The sequence below is a fragment of the Rhagoletis pomonella genome, unplaced genomic scaffold (genome assembly GCF_013731165.1).
Source record: "Rhagoletis pomonella isolate Grant_MI unplaced genomic scaffold, Rhpom_1.0 Rhpom_scaffold_00001, whole genome shotgun sequence".
Classification (NCBI taxonomy): domain Eukaryota; kingdom Metazoa; phylum Arthropoda; class Insecta; order Diptera; family Tephritidae; genus Rhagoletis; species Rhagoletis pomonella.
The window spans coordinates 85885745-85895983 of record NW_023458555.1 but is presented as its reverse complement, the minus strand read 5'-3'; positions in this window follow the sequence as shown (position 1 = coordinate 85895983).

Genomic DNA, 10239 nt, shown 5'->3' with positions numbered 1-10239 from the left:
ATGCACCGCGCTAAGACGCCTTGTAAATTATCGTTTGCTTATTCCCAGCTTCGCATCTTTGACGTTTGCGCTATAGTAAAAGAATAAACGAAGAAATTTACAGGCGATGGGATGTGTCATATCACTTGCCAAATTTTTATTGGACCATAAAAAATGGAATCAAATTTGTCTATTTACAAAATGTTATGCCCAGTTCCACTAATCAATTTTAAATTTGTCAGGCCGTTATAATTTAAAATGACAAAATTTTTGTATCGAATATCTTGCACTATCACTATCGAAATAATCGTATGTATACACTATCGATAGTTTTCACTAATACTAACAAATTTGTACACCGAAAACATGTCATTAAGAAATAGGGTAAATAATATAGGTCCTAGAATTGAGCCCTGTGGTACACCCGAAACAAGTTTCGTTGGTTGTGAGGATTGATTCCACACTGTAACTCGTTGAAATCTGTTCTTTAGATAACTCGTCATAAGTTTCAGAGAATATTCGCTGAATCCAAAATAATGCTTGAACTTAACCTTCCTATACCCGCGCGTTGGTCTGTGAGACCGAGAAAATGATTTTACGTAAATTTTTGTTTTTCCAGAAACTCTACAAAGCTGAATTTACTGCTAGCTTCCGCTTTTCTTGCAAGCTCTATGTTAGTGTTGATTTGGCGTTGGCACTAGACAGGCGTGTTGGTGAATTTTATAAAAATTGGTCTGTGAGACCGACGCGGGTACATGTGTAATTTTTTGTGACTACATGCCGACAGTATTTTTGTTTGGAACATGCTATTATGGTGTGTCCTGAGTGTTTCCGTAAGGATAATGAATAGGATAGTTTGACGTTTTTATTGCAAATAAATATTTTTTAAGCTAGAAAAGGCATTTTTTGTTTTTTTTTTTTTGAAGAGGTAAAAGCGTAAGTTTTCTTTTTAAGGCAGATTTTTACATGAATTGCGATATGCCATGATTTTTTATTTCAAGACTAAAATCTAATATAATTTATAATTTATGTATTGTCCAAGAAGTGTTTTTAAGTTATTATAACTTATTTTTATTTATGTGAATAAAAAAATATGTTATTGTTTTGTTTTTGTAGTACTTAAGAAAAAATTATCGATTTTGATGGCTTTTTTGGTAATCACTTAAAATCAATAAAGTAAGTGAATACAAAGTTAATGCGTAGTTTTATTTTTTTATTACATCTACGGGATTGAAAAATAATAATTTGTTTTTAGTTTTGTTTGAAAAAACTAATATTTTATGTAGTTTGAACTTTCGGTCTGTGAGACCGTGCGCGGGTATATGTGTTACAAAAATTAACGCGGGTATAGGAAGGTTAAGACAAAGAAATGGTGGTCGACAGTGGCAAAGGCTTTGGAGAAGTCAAGAAGACATAGTAACGTAAGGTAACCTTTGTCGAAAAAAGAACGAAAGTCATCAAGAATTTTTATTACAGCCCTTGAGCAGCTGTGACCAATCCTACAGCCAGATTGAAGCTGATATAGAAGGTTCTTCTCCTGCACATGACGGGTAATTTGCTCCGCCATTGAAGACTTAAATACTTTTGACAACGTTGGCAGAATATTTATAAGGCGAAAGTCCGATGGAGTCCCGGCGCCCTTCTTCTTGGCAGTAGGGTGCACTAAAGCTACCTTCCACTGATAAGGAGACCACAATATGGTTATACAGTGAATAATTATGTGTGTTATCATATTGATAATAGATGGTAGTACCATTTTAATAAATTTTAACGGTATACCGTTCTGACCGCATGCATTTCATTTTATTTTTAAAATACTTTTAATAACATCTCATTCAGATATATGTTGAGAACTCAAATGAGCTACCACAATAAATTAGATGATCACAAGGGAAAACACATTGTTGGTAGGTGTTACAGCCGGTAGGCAGACTTCCACACGATGCTCGAGTGAGGCTAGACCGGATAGAGAGGGCACGCGTCAAGCTCCTTGACGGGCTGGATGACCTTTTGAGTTCGTTCCCGTTCGGGGATCGTCCACCGAAATCTATAAAACAAATGGCTTTCGTTTAGTTCGCTCTTCAATTCACGTCTACCGAACGCACTTATACTTCGTAACAAATTTCAATTATTACCATAAAAAGACATTAACAAAAACCACAACTGTAAATTTCGTGAGTTTAATTAAATTAATAATTTTTAATTGCTGTTGGAGAAAAAACGATTGCTCTAATAATGCCGGTCAACCCAACCACTTTTTTTTTTTTTTTTTTTTGACATTTCATATGTTTTGGTGAATTCGCGTAGGCTTGGCATCGTTTTTAGAACGCGCGGATATCCATTAACCCTTAATTGTACAGGTAAGTTAATAAAAAGGTAAGTTAACATTACAACGACAATTGTCCAACATGTAAATTAATGTTCAAGAGATGTGCAAATTTCTTTAAATTCAAAATTATTAAAATGACTTAATTATATTATTCCAGATAGCCCACGTTTGGACCGCTCGCTTATACATCCTCCCCACCCCCCCTAGGCGCTTTAGGCGGATAGTGTGCCTTGTAGCTCTTGCAAGGCTCGCATCGCTTCGTTTACTAGTAGGCGCGAAACCTTGCATTTGTAACCTGAGGTTTGAAGCCCAGCTGAAGTGCACTTCACTGTGCGATCGGCTGCTCATGTGCCGACGGCTGCTGCAGTTCGCCCTAGGGCCGGAGAGCTGGTTCTTGCCGTGGCGCGCTGGCTGTTGGGTGGAAGGGTGTCATCTTGGAGTAATACGCACTCTCCGAGTTTAGGTGGGGCTTGGGTAGTTTTCCATATGTGGCGTTTTTGAAAATCCTTCAGATAGTCTTCCTTCCAACGGCGGCTAAATTGGTGATGTAAGATTTTAATCTTTTCCCATTTGTTGACTAAGGGTAAACTTTCATAATTTGCTTCGGGTAGTGACAGCATATGAGGCCTCTTGAGTCCTGAGAAAGCGAAGAGAGGGGACGAGAGTTCAAAACGGCTTCTATTCTCACCGCAGACTCCCATAAACCACCCATATGAGGTGCGCCGCGCCCAGTTGATACCTTGGTCCGCGTATTTTTTGACGAAATCAGGTGAAACTTCCCTTAGAAACGCGGAGAACTCGCTTTCGGTGGCTCTTTTGGCTCCTATGAAGGTTTTCCCATTGTCGTTCATCATCTTTTTGGGGTAGCCACGGCGTCCAATGAAGTGAGCAAAGGCTGCGAGGAATACGTCGCTGGTAAAAGCGGACCAGAACTCGAGGTGGACGGCCTTTGTAGTGAAACACACAAAGACGGCCACTTAACCTTTCACGAGAGTGGTCGATCTTAGCATCGAGGCCTTTATCTGAAAGGGCCCGGCAAAATCTACATCTGTGGTAGTGAAGGGCGTAGCATATACACAACGCTCGGGTGGACGCCTCATGTTTCGCATTGATAGATACATTTTTTATGAGAGGCTTGAGACGGGGAATATAAAATTCTTGCCTTATTATTTGCTGCATGAGTCGTGTTTCCGCATGTAGGAGTAAACCATGAACAAAACGCATGTAAAGGGCCGAAAATCGGGATTTCTCAGGATGCCGCTCATTGCAGCTCAATGTTGAGTGAGCTAAGCGCCCATTCACGCGCAGGCGTCCGGTTTTAACTAGAAAAGGATTGAGCGCTGACAATGAGCTTCGCTTATCAATAGGCATCGAATTTGTCATACATGCCTTATCTCGGGAGAAATACCGTGAATGCATAAGGGCGATAAAACACTGTTTAGTCGTTCGAAGGTCGTCATGGGACATGGATTCGGGTGCAGGAAATTGAGCTCGGATGGCTTTGCTTTTTTTGATTGATACATTTAAAGATGTACGACATCACTCGCGCGAGAAAGAGGAGAGACGATCCAAAATGTCTGGAACTTCTACGGCAGCATGTAGGGCTTCAACTCGGGGTTAAGGGTTTTGATCATGCTTCGAGGGACTGGGTTAGCCACTCTGGACCGTTCCACCACAACGACGACGAGGATAAGTCGGATGGTTTGCAACCTCTAGTGCCCATGTCTGCGGGGTTGTCGTTGCTGCGTAGATGTCTCCAATTGGCGTTTCCAACGAGATCAATTATCTGCGCGTTTCGGTTGGATGCGTAGGTTTTCCAGTAGTGAGGCGATTTTTCTAGCCAAGCCAAAACGATTTCAGAGTCGGTCCACAAGGTTAGTTTAAAGGTCAAGGTGGGATTGAACTACTGAAACCAATTTTGCTAATAGGAGAGCTCCACATAATTCCAGACGTGGTAAGCTGATAGTCTTTAGGGGTGCCACTTTGCTTTTGGACACTAGCAGATAAGAGGTGACTTGGAAGCCATTCGTGGTGCGTACATACAAGTTTGCGCAGTAGGCCTTCTCGGAGGCGTCCCAGAAGCCATGTAGTTCGACGGGTTGGCCAGGGAGTTAATTGACCCATCTGGGTATCTGGATGGTAGAGACTGTTTGCAGATTATTCGCAAATTGCATCCATTTATAGAGGCGGATGGGTTTGACTTGCTCATCCAAGTCAGTTCCGTCGAGCCACAAATCTTGCATGAGGATCTAATCTTGTATCATTATGGGCGTCAGCCACCCTGCGGGGTCGAAAAGTTTCGCAACGGCGGAGAAGATTTGTCGCTTTGTGACCGTGGACGCTGTGAAGATCGATTCAATGGTGTTCGAGAATGTGCCCGATAAGGCATTCCATTGAATTCCCGGAGTCTTGGTGGTATCTGCCTTTTCGAATATGAGAAAATTCGTATAAAGTAAGTCTTCTCTTTTAATGTTTCACAGGATTTCGTGATGGTTGGTAGTAATCTTTTTTAGATGGATGACTTGGGAGAGTGAATTTGTTGCTGATATGAGGTCATGACTACCAGATAGCACATCATCCACGTAGGTTTGGGTTTATAATATTGGACCTGCCAACGGAAATGTACCTTTTATGTCTTTTGCTAGCTCGTAAAGAGTGCGTATGGCTAGAAATGGGGCACAATTGACCCCGAAACTGAAGGTTTTTAGTTTGTAGTCCTTTATTGGAGAAACGAAATAGGATTTTTTGATAGTCTTGGTCATCACGATGTCAGGGTATTTAGCGATACTTCTTTTCATTATCGCCATTAAAAACATATTTGTATGTACGCAATTTGAGTATTAATAGCATCCGGTCGGGTTGGAGAGTTGGTCCGGTATACAACAGGTCATTGAGAGAGTTACCGGAGCCTGAATTTTTAGATACCTTAAATACTACTCTGACCTTTTACGTTCTTTTTCCAGGTTTTTTAACAGTATGGTGTGGGTGGTAGAAGAATTTGTAATTGCCTTCTGAGGCTTTTCCATCGGAATTTGTTTCCTCCATACGATTTTGCGTTATATGTTCCTCCAAGACGTTATCGTCTTGGGATTTGAACTCACCTTGAACTCACCTGAACTGCTGGAGGGCCTGGGTCCGGGATGGACCTAAGGCTATTTTGTCTGGCAAGTTTGTTTTAAAGCATAGATGGGCACACCAATACAGTCTCATTTTGTCATGGTATTCGTGAATCGCGCTGAGTAACAGTTGCCACTTTTCTATATTGTACAAAAGTGCGTCGTTTTTTGCGCCTGTTAGAAAACGCTCTTACAAATTTATATTTAATTTGTATTATGAACATGAAACGAAAATAATAAAATATAATAAAAAAATAATGAAGAAATAATTTCAAATAATGAATTATGAAATTAATTTTTATAAGTACATATGTACGTGCATGAAAAGTTTTTTAATTTAATTTCATTAAACTAATGTTTTAAAAATGATAGTTTATTCAACAACAAAATTCACGAATTTAAAATTTCTAAACTTTGTAAAAAACTCAGTATTCAATAAAGTATACTAAATATATTAAATTGCCGTATCGTACATACATATATACATAAAACCCATTACAAAAAACTTTAAATTGGTTTACACAGTTCGGCAGTTTGACTTTTTTACCATGACAAATAATGTCGCCTTATATTAAAAGAACGATTCCAAGTAGTCGTATTACCACATAACAAGCATTGGGCATTATTGGCTTTTCTTAAAACCGAAAATTGTAATTGGCAGTCATACGCAGCCATTTTGGGCATTGTTACATATATAGGTGGCAACAACGCGCTGAAATTACGAATAAAAATATTCAACGGCGAAGCGTGATGTCACTCTCATGAAAACTGAAAGCAGACTGAATTGAAATTCGCTGCGTCGTTTCTGTATACGTATAAGCGCTGCGACACAGACGCTACTCGCGAGTAGCGTTTTGCCCATCATTGTTTTAAAGGGAAGTCTGACTACATAGCGACCATCACTGGAACGGGTGTTTGTGGACTTGTAGAATTCTTCGCACAGTTCGTCCTGAGGGGTAGTTGACAGAGTTTTGGGGACTTCTTCTACCCCAGTAAAAGAATTATATGTGCAATATGTTTTTCCTCATTTTCGCTCTATGAAATAAAGGTAACTTTTTTCTGTGTGCGATTATAATAGACTTTAGTTTATAAGTATTTTCATATGTTAAATTGATATTCCTTTATAATTTTAACTACCGTTATCACAAACAATAGTTAATATTCAACAGTAAATAATTATGTGTGCAAAATGAACTATTCAGCTTTCGCCTGCTCCAGTGTTTATAAATTTTCAACAGAAATCTACACCAATGACTGTCGGGTAAAAACTTAAACATATAAAAGCTACTTTCATAATAAAAACCGTTTTATTATTTCCTCCAGTTATATTATGGCCCATAATATCCCGTGGCATTGAACTATCTGAAGAAGAGTCCGGAAATATAACAGGAGAGAATTTTTGTGGCATGAAAGGTAGCTAAATAACTGCTAAAGTAATCGGACAGCAGAATATAATAAGAAATTCTTTAAATATCCCGACGTTTATGGAATTAATAAGCTTGGTGGCGTTATACAACCCAAAATAGTGGTACAAATGACATATCTAAAGGTTAGCTACTAGGAACAGCATAATTTACCGTGACAATTGAAAGGTATTTGAATCTCTCTGTCTCAAGTAAAAGTTCACAATAAATAATAAAGACAGTTTTGGTACCTAGGGTGAAGAAATAAATCGCAAATCACAGTCCACTTTATGAAATGCTTTACAAAAATTACAAATTTTTAGGAAGAATTGAAAACGCTATTTTCAGTGATGAAAAAAATTTTAATATAGTTGATCCTGATTCCCACCATAAATATTGGAGAGTCATTCGGCTTCCATAGCAAACCTGCCCTTGGCGAAAGGAATTTCTGATTTAAAGTAAAAAGCGTATACCTTTGGAATACAAATAAAATCTTTTCACTTCGTGAAAAATTAATATCCAGAAGTAGAAACATTTTTTGCGCATTAAGTTGCAAATTTTTCGCTCACTTCGACCGAAGATTGTTGAAAATTCCAGCGGTAAAACGTTGTTCTTCATACCGTGCGAACAGCAAAATCGGTCTTCAAGGAACAAAATATCTTATTTTAGAGTAACTAGCTTCAAATATTGGCTTTAATACCAATGAGGATTTGTAAGATCTACTTCCCAACACAAATTTTACTTATTCAAAACAGAATGATAACGTATTAAAACTTAAATAAACCAGACTTCAAAAATTTCGGTAAAATATATGCCGCAAAGCGTAAAACAAATAAAATTGTGCAATATAAATACGATCCAACACCAACAAATAAAATTATCTTTAAAGCTTTTCTTAAAATAATCGGTTACCTAAAACTTGTTTCTTTGCACATATTAATATTTTCTACGAAAATTTCAACATAATGGTGGAATTAAGTTATCTTGTTACCAACTAATGCATATTTATAAAGTTTCTTGTATTCTTTTGATAGAGTTAGTGAATACAATTAATGGAAAAAAACATCAAAGATTTAGTATTGGTTTTTCATTTAACTAGTTGAAGTTGAAGTATTGCACATATAATTCTTTTACTGGGGTAGTTCCCAGAATTTTCTCAGTTGTGAGTCTAGATATTTGTTCGAGATCTCTTTCACCTGGGTTGAGAACGTTTTTACCGTTTCTCGAATTTGACCACCCATGATCCACCCGAATATAGTGTTTCGTGTCCGTAGGTTTTGGGAAAGTTTCTCGATCCCTTCCAACATGACTGGGGGGATAAGGTCGCTGCCTATGACGAGATCGATTTTGGCAGGGGAGTGGCAGTTCGGATCAGCCAGCTTGAGATGTGCCAATTATTCACGTTGGTTGTGTCCGAGCTGGAATTTTGGGAGCATTCTGGTCAACTGTGGGAGCACAAAGGCTTGGGCTTTAATCCTAATACGTTTGTCAGAGGATACTAGGGTTTGAACACAGAGTTTATTTGATGTTTGGACTACTCTGCCTCCCATGCTTGAGATTTCAAAGTTTGAGTGCTGGCATGGGAATCTTAATCTAGTCTGAGCCTTTGAAGAGATAAAACTTCTTTCAGATCCCTGGTCGACTAGGGCTCGTAATTTGAATAAATCATCTCTATACTCGATGGACACGACAGCTGTTAGAAGAAGTACTTTACTTTCGTTGCCTGAGTAAAACGACTGTACTCTTGTTGTCCCTGAAGTACCGGGTTGATCTTATAGCTCTTCAGACTGATCGGGGTTTGTTGAGTGGTCAATGGCAGTGGCAGTTGAAAATTGTGAAGATGTTATTAGTGGTATTGTATTTGGTTTATTTGGCGTGGGTGTTTCGCTATAGTCCAGCACAGAGTGATGCCGCTGTTGACAGTGCAGACACGTAAGAACACTGGGACAGTATTTTATTATGTGTGTTTGAGAGAGGCAGTGTTCACATATATTGTTTTATTTTACGAAGTTGACGCGATCTTGAATTGGTAATCTTTTGAATCTAAGACAGTTCCTCAGGTTGTGTGATGAGTGCTTACAAAGATTGCAACTGTAACTTCTTTTTGTTCGGCCATATGAGAATTTATTTGAGTGGGGGATCTATTATAAGCATTTTGTGGTTGCATGGGTTTAAAGAATGCCTTATTTTGCCAGGTAAGTGCTTTAGGTATGCTGTTATTTTGTGGATTAGGTCTGGGATTGGCTGGTCGCTGGCTGGTTAGGAACTGGTTCGTTTGTAACCATTTGGGAAAGCCTTTTCTTGAAGTCAGAGATTGTTCCCATAATGTCACGGTGTTTTCCGGAAGTTTTGATGTTAATAAATAAATAATTATGGGATCCCAGCTTTCGGTCAAAACTTGTTGTGTTGCAAGGATTTGGAGACAGTTGTTGACTGTAGATTGGATTATTTGAATTTCTTCACTGTTCTCCGACTGAATTGATTTCAAGTTTATTAACCCTAGAACACTAACATTCGCCTGTGAGCCGGAACGAATTCGGTTTTCTCGCGATATTTCAGGAACGCTTTTTATGATCAAAGTAAGCGTTCACGACAACTCAGTTTAGTGTTGTACGAGCTTGTTAGCAGACGCACATTGTACAGTGGCCTTGCGCGGCTGAGTTCCACGCCTTCTTGACGCCTGACAGGCGAACTTTAGTTTATTTATTTATTTATTTAGTCTACAGAAAAGTTGTAAGGGTAATTTTGTTTGCTGTACCTCTTTCAGTTTTTAACATGTTTGTTGGTTATTTTTTGTTTTGAACTTAATATTTTTTTTTTTTACTTTTCGAGAGGGGTACCTATGAAGAACAAGTTCTAAAATGGTTGGAAGAAACATCGTTGAATGGAAGAGATAAAGAAGAAAATTTGGAAGAAGATTTCAGTGAATGGGCCTTGTGAATAAAAAACTAAGCAGTTGCTTTTTCTTGAGATTTCAAACCTTTTGCTTGATTAATTCAAATAAATTTAAGTAAAAGGTCTGACATTTTATGAAAAATCAATTGCTTAGTTTTTATTAATAAGGCTCAATGAGATATAAAAAAGTCGATTTCAATTGTAGGTACAAGTCACAATAGAAAAGATAAACAATTAATTCCTTTTAAGTGTGAAAGTAAATACGAATACCTTTGAGATAATTTATGGAATGTTTGAGTTCTTTCGCTTTCAAATATTTTTTCTTTATTTTTTTAAATTACCCTTCTGAAAAAGATGATAAAATATGTGTTATTTTTCATTACGAATTGTTTTTATTAATTTTAAAAATTATATTCAACAATTTATATTGAGCTCGAGGCCGTTTTTTAAATGAAAATTTATTGTGGAAAAGCAACAATAATTTGAAAAAATGGTAGAAGTGATAGCTATTTCGGAA